General features: G+C 40.5%; 1 protein-coding gene across 4 annotated transcripts in view; it reads right to left on the bottom strand.

Annotated features, from left to right (window-relative positions):
• G3BP1 (G3BP stress granule assembly factor 1) overlaps positions 1-13,348 on the bottom strand; it is a 33,450-nt gene extending 20,102 nt beyond the window's left edge. The window contains exon 1 of one of the 4 annotated variants that reach the window (XM_008954421.3): positions 13,237-13,348. The gene's annotated coding sequence lies outside the window, so the exon portion shown is untranslated. Of the gene's footprint in view, positions 1-12,594 lie in introns of all 4 variants that reach the window. The other 3 variants (XM_008954422.5, XM_014345089.4, XM_014345088.4) reach the window with 3 other exon arrangements.
• Positions 13,349-14,133: the final 785 nt, after the last annotated feature.

The following is a 14,133-nucleotide window of genomic DNA, read 5'->3' as shown; positions in this document are numbered from 1 at the left end:
AGATCAATATGAAGAAGCTTCCCAGTCATACTAGGAGTATTTTGCCTTCAGGCATGTGTATTGAGCATATCAGTAACAATCTAGATCCTAAGTCTTAGACTAATGTACTTTAAAAGTTGGCTGGTCACGGTGGCTCACGCCTGTAATCCCAGCACCTTGGGAGGCTGAGGCAGGTGGATCATTTCGTCATTAGTTTAATATTTTAACAGTTTACATCATTTTGCAAATTAGGGTCTCAATTAGCATTTAATTTTCCAAACATTCTACTTTGAGTTGAGACTGTCAACTTCAGAAACATGCAACAGCTGTTAGTCAAACCAAATTTTCAACACTCTTGTACTGAAGTTAAGTTTCAACATTAGATTTGCCTCAAATACACTTATAGTTTCCCATTTACACTATAAACAGTTCCATTTAAGTGGCAGCTGGCTCCTAAAGTCACTCCTTTAATGTAAATAAATATATTATCTATTGATAATAAATATCCACCAAAGAGCTCAAGGGAAACAGTAGCAGTACTTTTTTTAAATTCCACATGACTAAATATGTACTTCCTTTTAGTAAAAAAATGAAAGTATATTGCTTCACTATTTAAAAAAAATCTAAGTCCTAAATTAAAATAATCAAAGGCTTCACAAAATCTACATTAGTTATGGTCAGATAAAACATACTGAATAAAGAATACAAACTTTTTCCCAAATATTAAGTTTTTTAAGAGCAGAGACCATTTCTTACCCAACGTTTTAGCCCCAAAACTTAATGTCTGACACATAACAGACACAATTTTATTCAACCTTCTCACACAAAGGGAAGAGGTTAGAATTTTATACTAGCAGAGTTGATTTCTGACCATCTAACTATCAAAACTGACTTAGCAGGTTTTCCAGCATTTAGATTAAGATAGCAGACATAACACTGTTTAATTACTAAAAAATGTTGTTTGAGATTAGTCTGGGCAACAACAAAGCAAGACCCTATCTCTGAAAAAATGAAGAAAAAAAAATTAGCTAAGTGTAGTGGCACATTCCTGAAAGTCTCAGCTACTCAGGTGGCTGGGGCAGGAGGAATGCTAGAGCCCAGAAGTTTGAGGCTGCAGTGAGCTATCATCATGCCACTGCACTTCGGCCTGGGTGCCAGAGCAAGACCCCATCTCAAAAAAATAAAGTATAAAAATAAATATAAATATAAATAAATTTTAAAATGTTCGCCAGGTGTGGTGGCTCACGCCTGTTAATTCCAGCACTTTCGGAGGCCGAGGCGAGCGGATCACGGAATCAAGAGATCGAGACCATCCTGACCAACATGGTGAGGCCCCATTTCTACTAAATATACAAAAATTAGCTGGCCGTGGTGGCACGCGCCTGTAATCCCAGCTATTCGGGAGGCTGAGGGAGGAGAACTGCTTCAACCCAGGAGGCAGAGGTTGCAGTTAGCTGAGATCGCACTACTGCACTCCAGCCTGGGCGACAGAGCGTGACTCCATCTCCAGAAAAAAAAAGAATGTTTAGGTAAGTTCTTCACTGATCAAAGATCACACACTGAAAGTTTAGCGAGTAATTTTGTTATTCTCAGTTAAAAAAAAAAATTGGGGCTGGTGCCTATAATCCCAGCACTTTGGGAGGCCAACAGGGACAGATCACTTGAGGCCAGGAGTTTGAGATGAGCCTGGCCAACATGGCAAAACCCTGTCTCTCCTAAAAATACAAAAAATTAGCCAGGCATGGTGGCAAACTCAGGAGGCTGAAGCACGAGAATCACTTGAACCTGGGAGGCAGAGGTTGCAGCGAGCCAAGATTACACCACTGCACTCCACCTTGGGTGACAGAGCAAGACTCTGCCTTAACAAAAAAAAAAAAAAAAAAATCTGTTTATTTGATCATTCACAGCAAAAAAAAGAAAGAAAATGTAAATTTTGGCAATTTGAATCTATATAGTGTAATAAATCCTAAAAAATTGTCATCTCTCTGAAATCTTCATCTTTTCTGGACCAAAAATAAAACACAAGCTATGAGAAATGTGAACATAATACCTCTTGAGAAAGAATTCTCACTCTCTCAATTCTATCAAATCTAAAAATAATTAAAGTAAGCAAATTTAAACAGATTAGTCACAGAAAGGCTGGGTGCGGTGGCTCACGCTTGTAACCCCAGCACTTTGGGACACCAAGGCAGGCGGATCACGAGGTCAGGAGTTCAACACCAGCCTGACCAACATGGCGAAACCCCGCCTCTAATAAAAATACAAAAAATTAGCCAAGCATGGTGGCGTGCGCCTGTAATCCCAGCTACTCAGGAGGCTGAGGCAGGAGAATCGCTTGAACCTAGCAGACGGAGGTTGCAGTGAGCCGAGATCACGCCACTGCACTCCAGCCTGGGCGACAGAGCGAGAGTTCATCTCAAAAAAAAAAAAAAAAAAAAAAGATGAGTCACAGAAAAGACAGTGTTTTGCCAGTTACTAATCCACTGTGACAGATATTTTATGAAATCTATGAATTACCTCTGGGGGGGAATAATTTTTTTTTAAAATGTATGCATTATCAATGAAAACGCATGCTAATATCAGAGGGGAAAAAAAGAAAATATATGCTAAAAATTTCCAAGATTCTCCCTCATTTATAAACACTCTCAGCACACTAAGTCCTTTTCTAAAGATGTTTTGAAAATTTCTACAACTATGGACTTTGGCTGTTCCTAATATAACAGCATACACCAATGGATGTTGAAATATAAATAATATTCTTAAGAATGATATACACTGATACCAGTAAGATCTAGAAAGATCATATTATTAAACATGACCCTGAGTTTACCAGTTCTAACTGAACCATCCAAATTTAAGACAAAGTTTAAGAGTTGTCAAAGGCTACCTTTAACATGAGTAAAATATGACAAATGAACTTTAAAACTGAGTGTTATTTTTAAATAGTGAATAAACATTTCAAAGACAACAAAAGGAAACCCCCAAAATTTATTTAACCAATTCTCACTAAGGAAAATTCTCCAACACCATTCACTTGCTGTGACCTTGAGCTAGTAACTTAATCTCTCACCTCAATTCTTCTGTCTGTAAAATTAAAATCAGAATTATAACAATTAAGTGCCTGACAGTAAGCAGGAAATAAATGTTAGCTATTATTACTATCAGTATCAAAATTATTAGCTATAAAGAAGAAAACCATTTCTACATCCCACTCTCTTGTGTCACCTGGATGGATATTTTCCTTATTTTCCTAGAGATTAAAATGGTGAATTTCCTAAAGGAGTTTAAAAAAAAAATCCCAAGCATTTAACATAAAACTGTATCTACCTTTTGGATGAACTACAGTTGAGCCTTCAACAAGGTGAGAATTAGGGGCATGGATAGCCCAGAGTTGAAAATCTGTGTATAACTTGACTCCTCAAAATTTTAACTACTAATAGCACACTGGTGATCAGAAGCTTTACCAATAATATAACCAATCATTTAACTATTTGTAGGTTATATTATATACTGTATTCTTACAATAAAGCTAAAGAAAATAAGAAAATCATTTGCAAAATACATTTTCAGTATTGTATATGTTTATGCTGTCTGTTTAAAAGACAAATCGTCTCTCTGAAATGACAGGTAACCACAACTGCACACCTCAACCTATGGTACAGATCAAGCAATTTAATATTTCCTTGTAATGTCATAACTTTTCTGTTTCTTGGGAGTGCTTTCAGCATCATTAGTGATACTTCATATGGGTCCCATGGTGTTATTCAAGGCTTTCAGTATTGTACTAAACATGATGAAAACTACTCATTGAAGAGAAATCACTTTTTACTGCATCCAAATTTACTGGAGAGAAGAACTGCTCACATAAAGATGATTAGCATCACACAGTGTTGTAAGCAGATACTTGCAACACAAGCACATTGCAATATTTACAGGAGGTGGCTAGGAAAAAAATTATAGTACAGTATATACTAAAGTTCATTTTATGCAGTTATAACTTAATACTGTATCTTTACATTTGTTTACATTTCTCTTGACTGCAAATGGTGCCCTGAATGGTCTCAAAGTGTTTGTGTGGGTTCATTTTGATAAATTTTAACTCTGTAATAGATCTGTAATAGACTTGTGTATATTTTACGGTAGTAAATAACAGTATCCACATATATTTTATGCATTCATGAAATACCTTTTTCTTAATTTTTTTTTATTATTTCTAGGCTATTCAGTTTGTGAGTTTTTTCAAATTGTTACAAATCTCCAAAAAAAATTTTCCAATATATTCATTGAAAAAAATCTGCAAGTGGACCTGAGCAGTTCATACCCATGTTTGTTCATGGTTCAACTGTACTACATTAACTTTCAAATTTTCCACTTGATCCCAAGTTTCCAGATTGCAAAGCAACTCCAAAGAAACTCCCCGTCAATAATTGTGCTGAAGTTAACAGAAAAATGTTAAGGGTCTAAAGAACTATGAGCATTATCAGCCGGGCGTGGTGGCTCACAGCTGTAATCCCAGCACTTTAGGAAGCCACGGTGGGCGATCATGAGGCCAGGAGATAGAGACCACCCTGGCTAACGTGGTAAAACCCCGTCTCTACTAAAAATACAAAAAAACTGGCCAGGCATGGTGGTGGGCGCCTGTAGTCCCAGCAACTCAGGAGGCTGAGGCAGGAGAACAGAGTGAACCCGGGAGGCGGAGCTCTTGCAATGAGCCAAGATCGCACCATTGCACTCCAGCCTAGGCGAATGAGCAAGACTCCATCAGCTGGCGGCGGAGGGGGAAATAACTATGAGCATTATCCTCCAATTTTTAACAGACGGGCAGGGAAACATAAAGGCAGACCATACTCCACCTGCATTTTTAATGGCAAAGCTCACTCCAACAGAATAAAAAGTAGCCAAATGCCTTCATAGCCCATTTTCAGTGCCAGTTTTATAATAAGAAAATATCATATAATAAAAGATTAGTAGAATGTATATAAACCTGCATACAAATCACTAAAAGAGTAACCCAAGAGAAAAACAGGCAAATGAAATGGAGCAGCCAATTCTCAGGAAAGTACTAAATGGACAGCAAACAAAACAGAGTAAGTAACCAGGAAAATGCCATTAATAAAATCACTTCTCACAGGAGATACCTTACAAGAGATGTGCCAAAGTATTAAAATCTCAGTCAACACCAAACATTGGCAACCAAGTAAAAAAAAGAGCCTACAGGACTGCTGAAGATGAAGTCTCAACTGGTACAACCACAGTGGAGAACAATTTTGCATTATCTAATAAAATCAAAAACACTCTGATGAAAATCTAGCAGTTCTCTTCTAGGTACATATACAAAAGAAACTCACCCAAGACAAAACAAACTCACACAAGACAAAAACAAATAACTGCCACCTTATCTGTAAAGTATAACACTGATAACAATCTACATGTCCATCAAATAAGGAATGGATATTAAGTTGTGGTTTATTCGCATTAGGGAAACCTCTATACCTAAGACAACCATATGAGAGCACTTTTAAGATTGAAAACAACTACTATTAATAGTGTCAGGTTAACTGAAGTGAATCAGGACTGTCCCTGGCAAACCAAGACATATGTCACCCTATTTATGCCTGCCAGAAAGCGAGCACATAACTCAAAAACATTATTAAAAAGAAAAATCAGTTGCCAAATATGTACTGTGTGATAACGTTACATATATTTAAAAGTGTTTTTAGTATACACAAATACCAGATACCGTACATAGATACACAGGCTGGACATAAAGAGACAAATGGATCCATGAAACAGAATGGAGTTCACTAACATATCCACACAGACAACTATATTTCCAAGAAAAGTGCAAAGACAATTCAGCGGAAAAAGTATACTCTCTTCAACAACTGGTACTGAAACAATTAGATATCATATGGAAAAAAAAAAAAAAACAGAACCTCAATTCATGTCTCACACCACATACAAAATTTAACTCAAAACGATTCAGTGTAATCAAAGTGTAAAACCCAAAACTGAACTTCTAAGGTAAACTTGCATGACACTAAGCAAAGATTTTAGACACATCAAAAGCAAATGAAGAAGAAAGCGAATTGATCACGTAGACTGCCTCAAAATTAAAACCATCTGTCCTGCAAACACACCATCAAAAGAATGAAAAGGCAAGCAGGCAAGCCACAGATTAGGAGTAAATATTTGCAAGGCATTTACCTGATTGATTGACTGATTGATTTTTTTTTTTAGAGGGAATCTTCCACTGTCACCCAGGCTGGAGTGCAGTGGCGCTCACCGCAATCTCCACCTCCCAGGTTCAAGCAATTCTCATGCCTCAGTTTCTCAGGCGGCTGGGATTACAAGCACACACCACCACGCCCGACTAATTTCTGTATTTTTAGTAAAGATGAGGGTTCACCATGTTGCCCAGGCTGGTCTCGAACCCCTGGCCTCAAGTGATCCACCTGCCTCGGCCTCCCAAAGTGCTGGGATTACAGGTGTGAGCCACTGCACCCGACCCATATCTCTAATTTTTAAAATACCTCTATCCAGAATATATAAAGTACTCTCATGCCTGTAATCCCAGCACTTCGGGAGGCCAAGGAGGGCAGATCACCCGAAGTCAGTAGTTCGAGACTAGCTTGGCCAACATGGTGAAACCCCATCTCTACTAAGAATACAAAAATTAGCCAGGTGTGGTGGTGGATACCTGTAATCCCAGCTACTCAGGAGGCTGAGACAGGAGAATCACCTAAACCCAGGGGGCAGAGGTTGCAGTGAGCAGAGATGGCGCCACTGCACTCCAGCCAGGGCAACAAGAGTGAAACACTGTCTCAAAACAAAAAATTTAATAATTAAGTAACCAATCCCATAAAATATGAGCAAAAGACTTAAAGATATTTCACCAAAGAAATTATATGAATGCCAAATGAAAAATGCTGATCACTAGCAATTACAGAAATGCAAATTAAAACCTGTGAGGTACCACTAAACACCTGTCACAACAACTAAAATTTAAAAGACTGACCATACACACTGTTAGCCAACATACTGGCAGAACTGGAACCCCCCAAACATCACTGGTGGCAATGTAAAATGGTACAACCACTGTGGAAAACAGGGAGTTTCTTTAAAAGTTAGGCATACATCTACTACATGATCTAAACATTCCCCTATTAAGCATTTACTCAAGAGAAATAAAGGCGTATACCCATACAAAGACTTGTACACAAAGTTCAGAAGCTTTATTTGTAACAGTCAAAAAGCTGGAAACACACAGCTTTTGCCGTGTTTCAATGCCAACAGGTAAACCAAAAAATTGTGATATGCCTACACAACAGACTAGCACTGAGCAATTAAAAAAAGAACATAATGTATTTACAAAAAAATTCTAAAAAACGCAAAGTAATCTACAGTGATAAAAAGATCAAGGATTTCCTGCAGGGAGAAGGGTGGGAGGAACAAGCAAGAAAGAGGGAAAAGGGACATGAGAAAACTTTTGGGGGTAATGGATAGGTTCACAATCTTGATTGTTGTGATGTTTCGTGGGTATACCTTTTTTTAAGAGTCTCCTGTGTCGCCCAGGCTGGAGTGCGGTAGCATGACCATAGGTCACTGCAGCCTCAAACATCTGGGCTCAAGTAATCCTCTCTGCTGCCTCAGTCTTTTGAGAAGCTGGGATTACAAAAGGTGTCTGAAATTATCAGGCAGTACATTTTAAAAACATGCAGTTTATTGTCAATTATACCTCAATAAAGCTATTTTTAAAAATTCCCCATCAATAAAACAGCCTGGAAAGATGTGAAAAAGATCCCTGGAAGGAAGGGAATGGAAGCCCATATAGAAAAAAAGGAGTCTTAAAGGGCAATGCAAAATGTCAAATGTTAATTCTGAGTACAATAGTATTTAAGTAGTCTTTTTACTTTAATAAAGTTGTCAAAAACACCAAGGAAAAACAGCAAGTGTTTGTGTGTACTAACTTGAGAATACATTAAATTTTTGTAAATTTTGTTTCAGGATTATGTTATGTATTCCAACATTTGATATCTGGTTCTCTAAATCGTGGGAATTTAGAAACAAAATCTTTTCCCAGAACTGGAGTAACATGAATACAGAAGCCAACATCTGTGCTTAGAGCAAGAAAAGTATCAACATCACTGGGCCTATTGTCAATCTATTTTTCCAAACTCTTCGCATTCACCACCTGTCACCTCCCTTCAAAATTCTTCCTGACGCCTCCTTGGAGAAATGGTTGATTCTGGACCTGAGACAGGCAAAATACAAGATGAGCCTGAAATACTTGGTAATTAAAGAAAGAAAAAACGTGCTTTTAAAAAACAGAGAAGACAGGGAAGTGTCAAAAGGACAAAGGAGCCAAAAAAAAAAAAAAAAAGCTGGAACAACATGAACAACAAAATAATCTGTGGCCAGCACAGTGGCTCACACCTGTAATCCCAGCACTTTGAGAGGCCAAGACAAGAGGACTGCTTGAGCCCAGGAGTGTGAGACAGCCTGGACGATATTTTATAAAAATATAAAATAAATAATAATCAAAAATAAGTAAACATCAGCAAGGATAATTGTGGATTACAACCCAAAGAATAAAATTAATATCCGTGGTCTATAGTGATATAAATGAAAAAAAGAAAAAACATGAAGAATACACAAATCTTCCTCACAGAAAATTTATACTGTAGAAGGAATGAGGGAAATAAAAAAAATCACCATTAGAACCCCAAAGTAATAATAGCTGCAGACGAGATCCATTAAAATGCTAAAATTAAGGAGGGGAACTTTATTTGCATGGCTTCGAAGCATCTCCCCCAAAATAATAACAGTAGCTTTAATATACGTCCACAAATTCACATTCTCCTCCCTCTAGAAAGTAGAGCCTAATTCCCCTCTCTCCTTGAGTGTGAGCTGGACTTGGTGACTAGCATCTAAGGAATAGTATGTAAAGGGGAAAAAAACACTAACCTGACAGATACCACCTGAACCAAATCATCAGGTTAAATTCAATCAGTTATATATTATGGACCCCCAATCTGATGTGATAAGGGTAATTTCTGTGGTATTCTTCCCCCAAAAATCTGTAACTTCAGTCTAATCCTTAACATCAAATCCAAATGAGATCAAGTGTCATGGTCACGAAAGACAAAAGGAAAGACAGAAACTGACACAGATCAGGAGACTACATACAATGTGGCATCTTGGACTGGATCCTAGAACAGAAAAATGACATTAGTAGAAAAACTAAGGAAATCCAAATAAAGTCTTTCATTAACAGTATTTTATCGATGTTAATTTCTCAGATCTGTTAAATGTACTTCGATTACATAAGATGTTAACAGTGGATAATGGGTATTCAAGACCTCTCTATTGCAACTCTTCCACAAATCTTACTTTATCTCAAAAATACCGTTTTCCTGAAAGAAAAAAAACTTCAGGAATCAGAATACTTAACAACTATCTTTTATCTTAGTGTATCCCTTCCCCACTCCAAAGTTAAAACCTACTCAGGTTCACAATTTTAAAAAATCTTTGTTCTTTCTCATCATGTGAAAAGATATGTTACAGTTAATACTAATGCTCATCCGCAAAATTCTTAAACAGATCAAGACAGGTGGATACACTCCAGGGAAATCTAGGCAACCTCAGTGCAGAAACAAGGGTGTACTTAAGGCACAGCCTATGGCTTTGCATAAACAGCATATGGGAGAAGCCTGCAAGGGCAGGCAGGTGTCACATTCATACATTCCAGATTCAAAATCCCTCTAAGATTTTTTAATTAAGGAAATAAGCTGGCCTATTAGGCCACATGCTTTTCAAAATAGTTCTGACAATTCGGTTTCAGAGCTCCAATTCACTTTTTAGTAAAAGTATGGTAATACCAAAGATGTGTGAAAGCACTCTCTAAATATGCAAAGGGTTACACAAATACATAATGATGCTTTATATAGCCAGTGAAGTTAATAGCCACCAAAGATTACATCCCTACTAAGTAGATGTGTATACCATCCAGGAAGCCAAATTTCTGTCAATCATCTTCAATCTTTACTTTTGATTAAGTACCTAAGATACAACACACATACCAAGAACTTATTACATGACAGACTGGCCACCTGACAGAAGAGGGACTCTATCACAAAGTCGCCTAAAGACCTTATTTACTAAGCTACAGGCTGTGAGGGCAATTTTTTTGAAATTGCTTTCCACCTTGTAAGACAGAATATTAAGACACTATTCGTGTGTGTGAATTATTCCTACTCTTAACCCTATCACCTGGCTTGCAACTTGACCTTCCCAACTAAAGACAGACAGGATGTCCAAGAATACTTTAAAAAAAAAAAGTAAATAGCTGATTTCTGAGATATAAAATTATAAACCTAGTGTGCCACCACATTGTGATCACCAACTACATGTAAGATAATAGTTGCTGAATCTAAATTCAACTCCAGGGCTTGTACTGGAGTACTGGAAGGGCAGTACTGCACTACCAGAGATTTTTCCCACTTGCTTTTGACAAATTACTGGGGGGCGGGCGAGGCTTTCCTTTTTTTTTTTTTTTTTTTTTTTTTTTGACCTACCTACTTCCACAATTATCCATTCTTCTTTGTAAAGTCAGTAATAGTTTCGTCCAAGGAAGCCAAAGCACAATATAATTAAACAAACATACGATGCCTATTTAAATTCTGAAAGTTAAAAAAAAAATCAATTTGCAAAATGTTAAAAGACCAAGTGGGCAGTTTTATCAGACTGACAAAAATAAAGAAAAAAATATAAAATTGGCTTTAGTCACAAATGTAAGCTTTATGTTAAATTTTATCTTTTAACACTAGCCCCATCAGTCCTAAGGACGACATAAAATTCACAAACTTTTACAAAAACTTAAAACTGCCTTCTGCCGTTCACTTTCTATGCAAAATACTAGAACGAGTGGGAAAAAAAAAAACCGTAAGTTACAAAAGAAAAACTGCTCTAAGTAGGTCACAAACAAACATTACCAAAATTTCCTAATGTTCCCCTGGTGCAGTGTCAGCTCAGGAACGGCAAACTGAGTTAAACAAAGAACTGTCTACTTTTCTACCTGTAAGAGGTACAAAAGCTTAGACTTTTGTACCGGTAAGCAGCTCCAACAAAACTGACTTATGACTTGGTAGGGATGTAGGGCAGCCTTGCCAAGCATTACATTACCACAATTTGCTTCAATTCACTTGTTCCTGATAAATACACAAGTAATCAGTTAGAGCACCAGTTTGTGAAATAATCACGTAATTTTCATGTTCCTGCCCAAGTGATAACCATTTGCCTGAGGCCAAGAACTGTATTTTTTTAATATTTTAAGTAGAAACTAACGAAATTTTCCCTCAATAATGCGTAAGGTAATTTCATTCTATTTTGCCTCAAGCAGTAATAAAATTAGCTGGACTCAAGCTTAAACAGTTTAAATGTAGGTCATTCTAGTGTTTTTCCATTTGACAACTTAAATTGCTCAACTTTAAGTCTAAGTTAAAATGCTAATTCCATAGTTAACCAGTCTGTAAGGGCAAGTAACCGGAATCGCCACACCAGGAAAGTTCCAAGTAAATGTTACTTGGAACATTGTTATAATACTGTTACAGAAACATGTTTATAGAAAGGGTTTCTAGAACACGATTATAGAAATGTTTATGTTTATAGAAGTGTTTCTATAACATAGAAGATTTATTTCACTAAGCCAAGGAGTATGTTGGCTTTTAAATAATCTAAAAGATGGTAACTACTAGAAAAATATAAGCTCTAGTCCCTGAAGAAAAGCATCTTGTTTCTGCATATACACAAGAACCCAGCAGAGTAAATGCTAAATAAACGGAGTGTACACAAACTTTCATCCACAGATCTCGACTGTCACAGTTGTTTTTTCCAACACATCTCCAACACCAGTAATTCATCCAGCATGACACGCTCCACAGAGGTCAAACGTATACTGTAACTGGGCGCCAACCTTTCCATTCCAATTCCGTATTTTAACCCACAGATGCTAGTGAGATCTTAAACTCGTCGCTTTGCACCTCATTCCCTTCAACTATAAAGTGAATCTTCTCAAGGTCTTTCTGCAGAAGTCTCCTCCAATTAAAAAAAAGTAGAGAAAAAAAAAATTCAACGTCTAAAACCGGAGCCTAACTTCCCGCTGGCGGGAATTTCCCATCAGCAATCTGAGTTTCAAACCCGATGAGGAACACAGTCCATGTTCATTTGCACTTACTCATCGTTTTCCCTACTTTTTTCCAGAAGCTACGGTGGCGGCACATCTACCCAGGGCCTGTACAAGTACACGTAGAAAGGAAGCCCAAACCCTTTTCCTTTGTCACATTCCCACTTCCAACCCTTGTCTCCCTGGAAGCCCAGAACTAGCCCAAGTACAAATGCCGCTGCAGCCTTCTCGGCAGGTGGCCTTTTGAGGCTGATGCTGCCCCGAGGGACAAGTGCTCTGGGGGCAAAGACTAAAAACAGGCTTGGGAAGCGGGGAGCTCGGAGTCAGAGGGCCCGGCGTCAACAAAACCCCGCCCTTCCCGTGCGTGCCTGTGACCCCGCTCTCCAAACCCGTGCCTTGGGCCGCTAAGGAAGGAGGATAGCCGTACCCACCTCGCCAGTTCACTGCAAGAATCAAATGAAAGGCAGAAAAGTGGCTCCGCACAGTGCCGGACACACAGTGAGGGCGTGGAAAGAACATTGGTTGTTACTACCACTCCGTGCACTCGCTGCTCCCTCTTTGCTCTCTGCAAAACCGAAGGCACTTCTGCGACGCGCGGACCGCAAGACTCCAATCAGACTTTAGTGCTGCCCCCACCCTAAACGAAAGCCTCCTTCTGGTCCGAACCGACTGGATCCCTTGGCCAGGGGAGGAAAAGACGTCGCGGGCGCGTGGCGGAGAGGGTGGCGGGCGGGAAACGCTGGGCGCGGGACCCCTGGCCCCAGAGACCGCCCTGGGGCCCAGGCGGCGGCCGCGGCTTACTCCTGCCCCGCGAGGCCGTTGGACGCAGCACGCGCACGCGGCGGACACGGCCACGCGCCCCAGCCGGGAGGGGAGGGGGAGCGAGGAGCCGCCGCGCGCCCGTCCGTCCGCCGCGCGCGCCTGCGGCCGTTGGGGTGGGGGTGGGGGTGGGGGTGGGGGACGCGACTGGCGCGGCCGCCGCGAGCGCCACTCAGACTTCTCCCTCTCACAAGTGCTGCGGCTCGGCTTAGTCCTCTGGCCTCCCTGCCCCGCCCACACCCCGGCGTACCTACGCGGCTGAGCTGGAGAGGAACTAGCTCTGCACCACAGCACCAAGGATGGCACAAACCCCTCACGCAACTGCGCCCGCACACACGCGTGCTCCGCCGCCGGTCTATATAACTGCCACTCACCCTAACTTGTTGCGGCCAGGTCGGGCGACCGGATGACCAATCCCGACCGCATCCTCCAGGCTCTTCGAACAGTAATTGGGCACTGACTCGGGGATGAAGGCGTGGCTCTTGATTGGCTTTGACTCATGCCTATGAGACTGTGAGGATCTCGTTTCCCTAGTAACAGATCGGCACTAAGAGAGACCAATAACCGAAAAGTACAATAGAAAGGCGAGTGAGCAGTTCTTTGACTGATACTCAAAGTAGCCAATAAATGTGTGGGGCTGCTCTTATTCGTTAACACGTCTTCCCCTGGGCGGAGATCCGTTTTCCATGCAGGAGCGGTTGCGCCACAAGGTGGGGCCCGTGTACTTTGGGGAAGTAAACCCCTAGCAACTAGGAGGCGGGCGTCCGAGAGGCCAAGACAGCCTGTGGCCAATCGCAACGCCGGAAGGAGCTGATAGACACGGAGGTTGCTCTGCTCGGAAGAGACCGAGCCCCAGGGCCGCCGTGCCCTCTGGGCGGTTGTGAGGCTGTGCAGCCTGCGGCTTCTGCCCTCTTTCTTTCCCTGACTGGTTGGGTCTGGTCTCCGAGGCCTGTACCCCGCCTTTTCCGCATAGGTTTGTACCTGGCGAACCGAGTAGTAAAGTTTCCCGGGTTGTTTTCTTTTTATTACAACTTTTTCTTACGTGCGGCCGCCAAGGGCCTTGCTGCTCTCACCATTACTCAGCACTGCTGCGGGGCAGAGGAAGAAGGGTCGTTCCTGCGCCGCGCGCAGGCTGCCGCCGGAAGGTCGCC

Source organism: Pan paniscus, chromosome 4, assembly GCF_029289425.2.
Source record: "Pan paniscus chromosome 4, NHGRI_mPanPan1-v2.0_pri, whole genome shotgun sequence".
NCBI lineage: Eukaryota > Metazoa > Chordata > Mammalia > Primates > Hominidae > Pan > Pan paniscus.
Note: the sequence above shows the minus strand (reverse complement) of the source record. Positions and strands in the feature narration are given on the sequence as shown.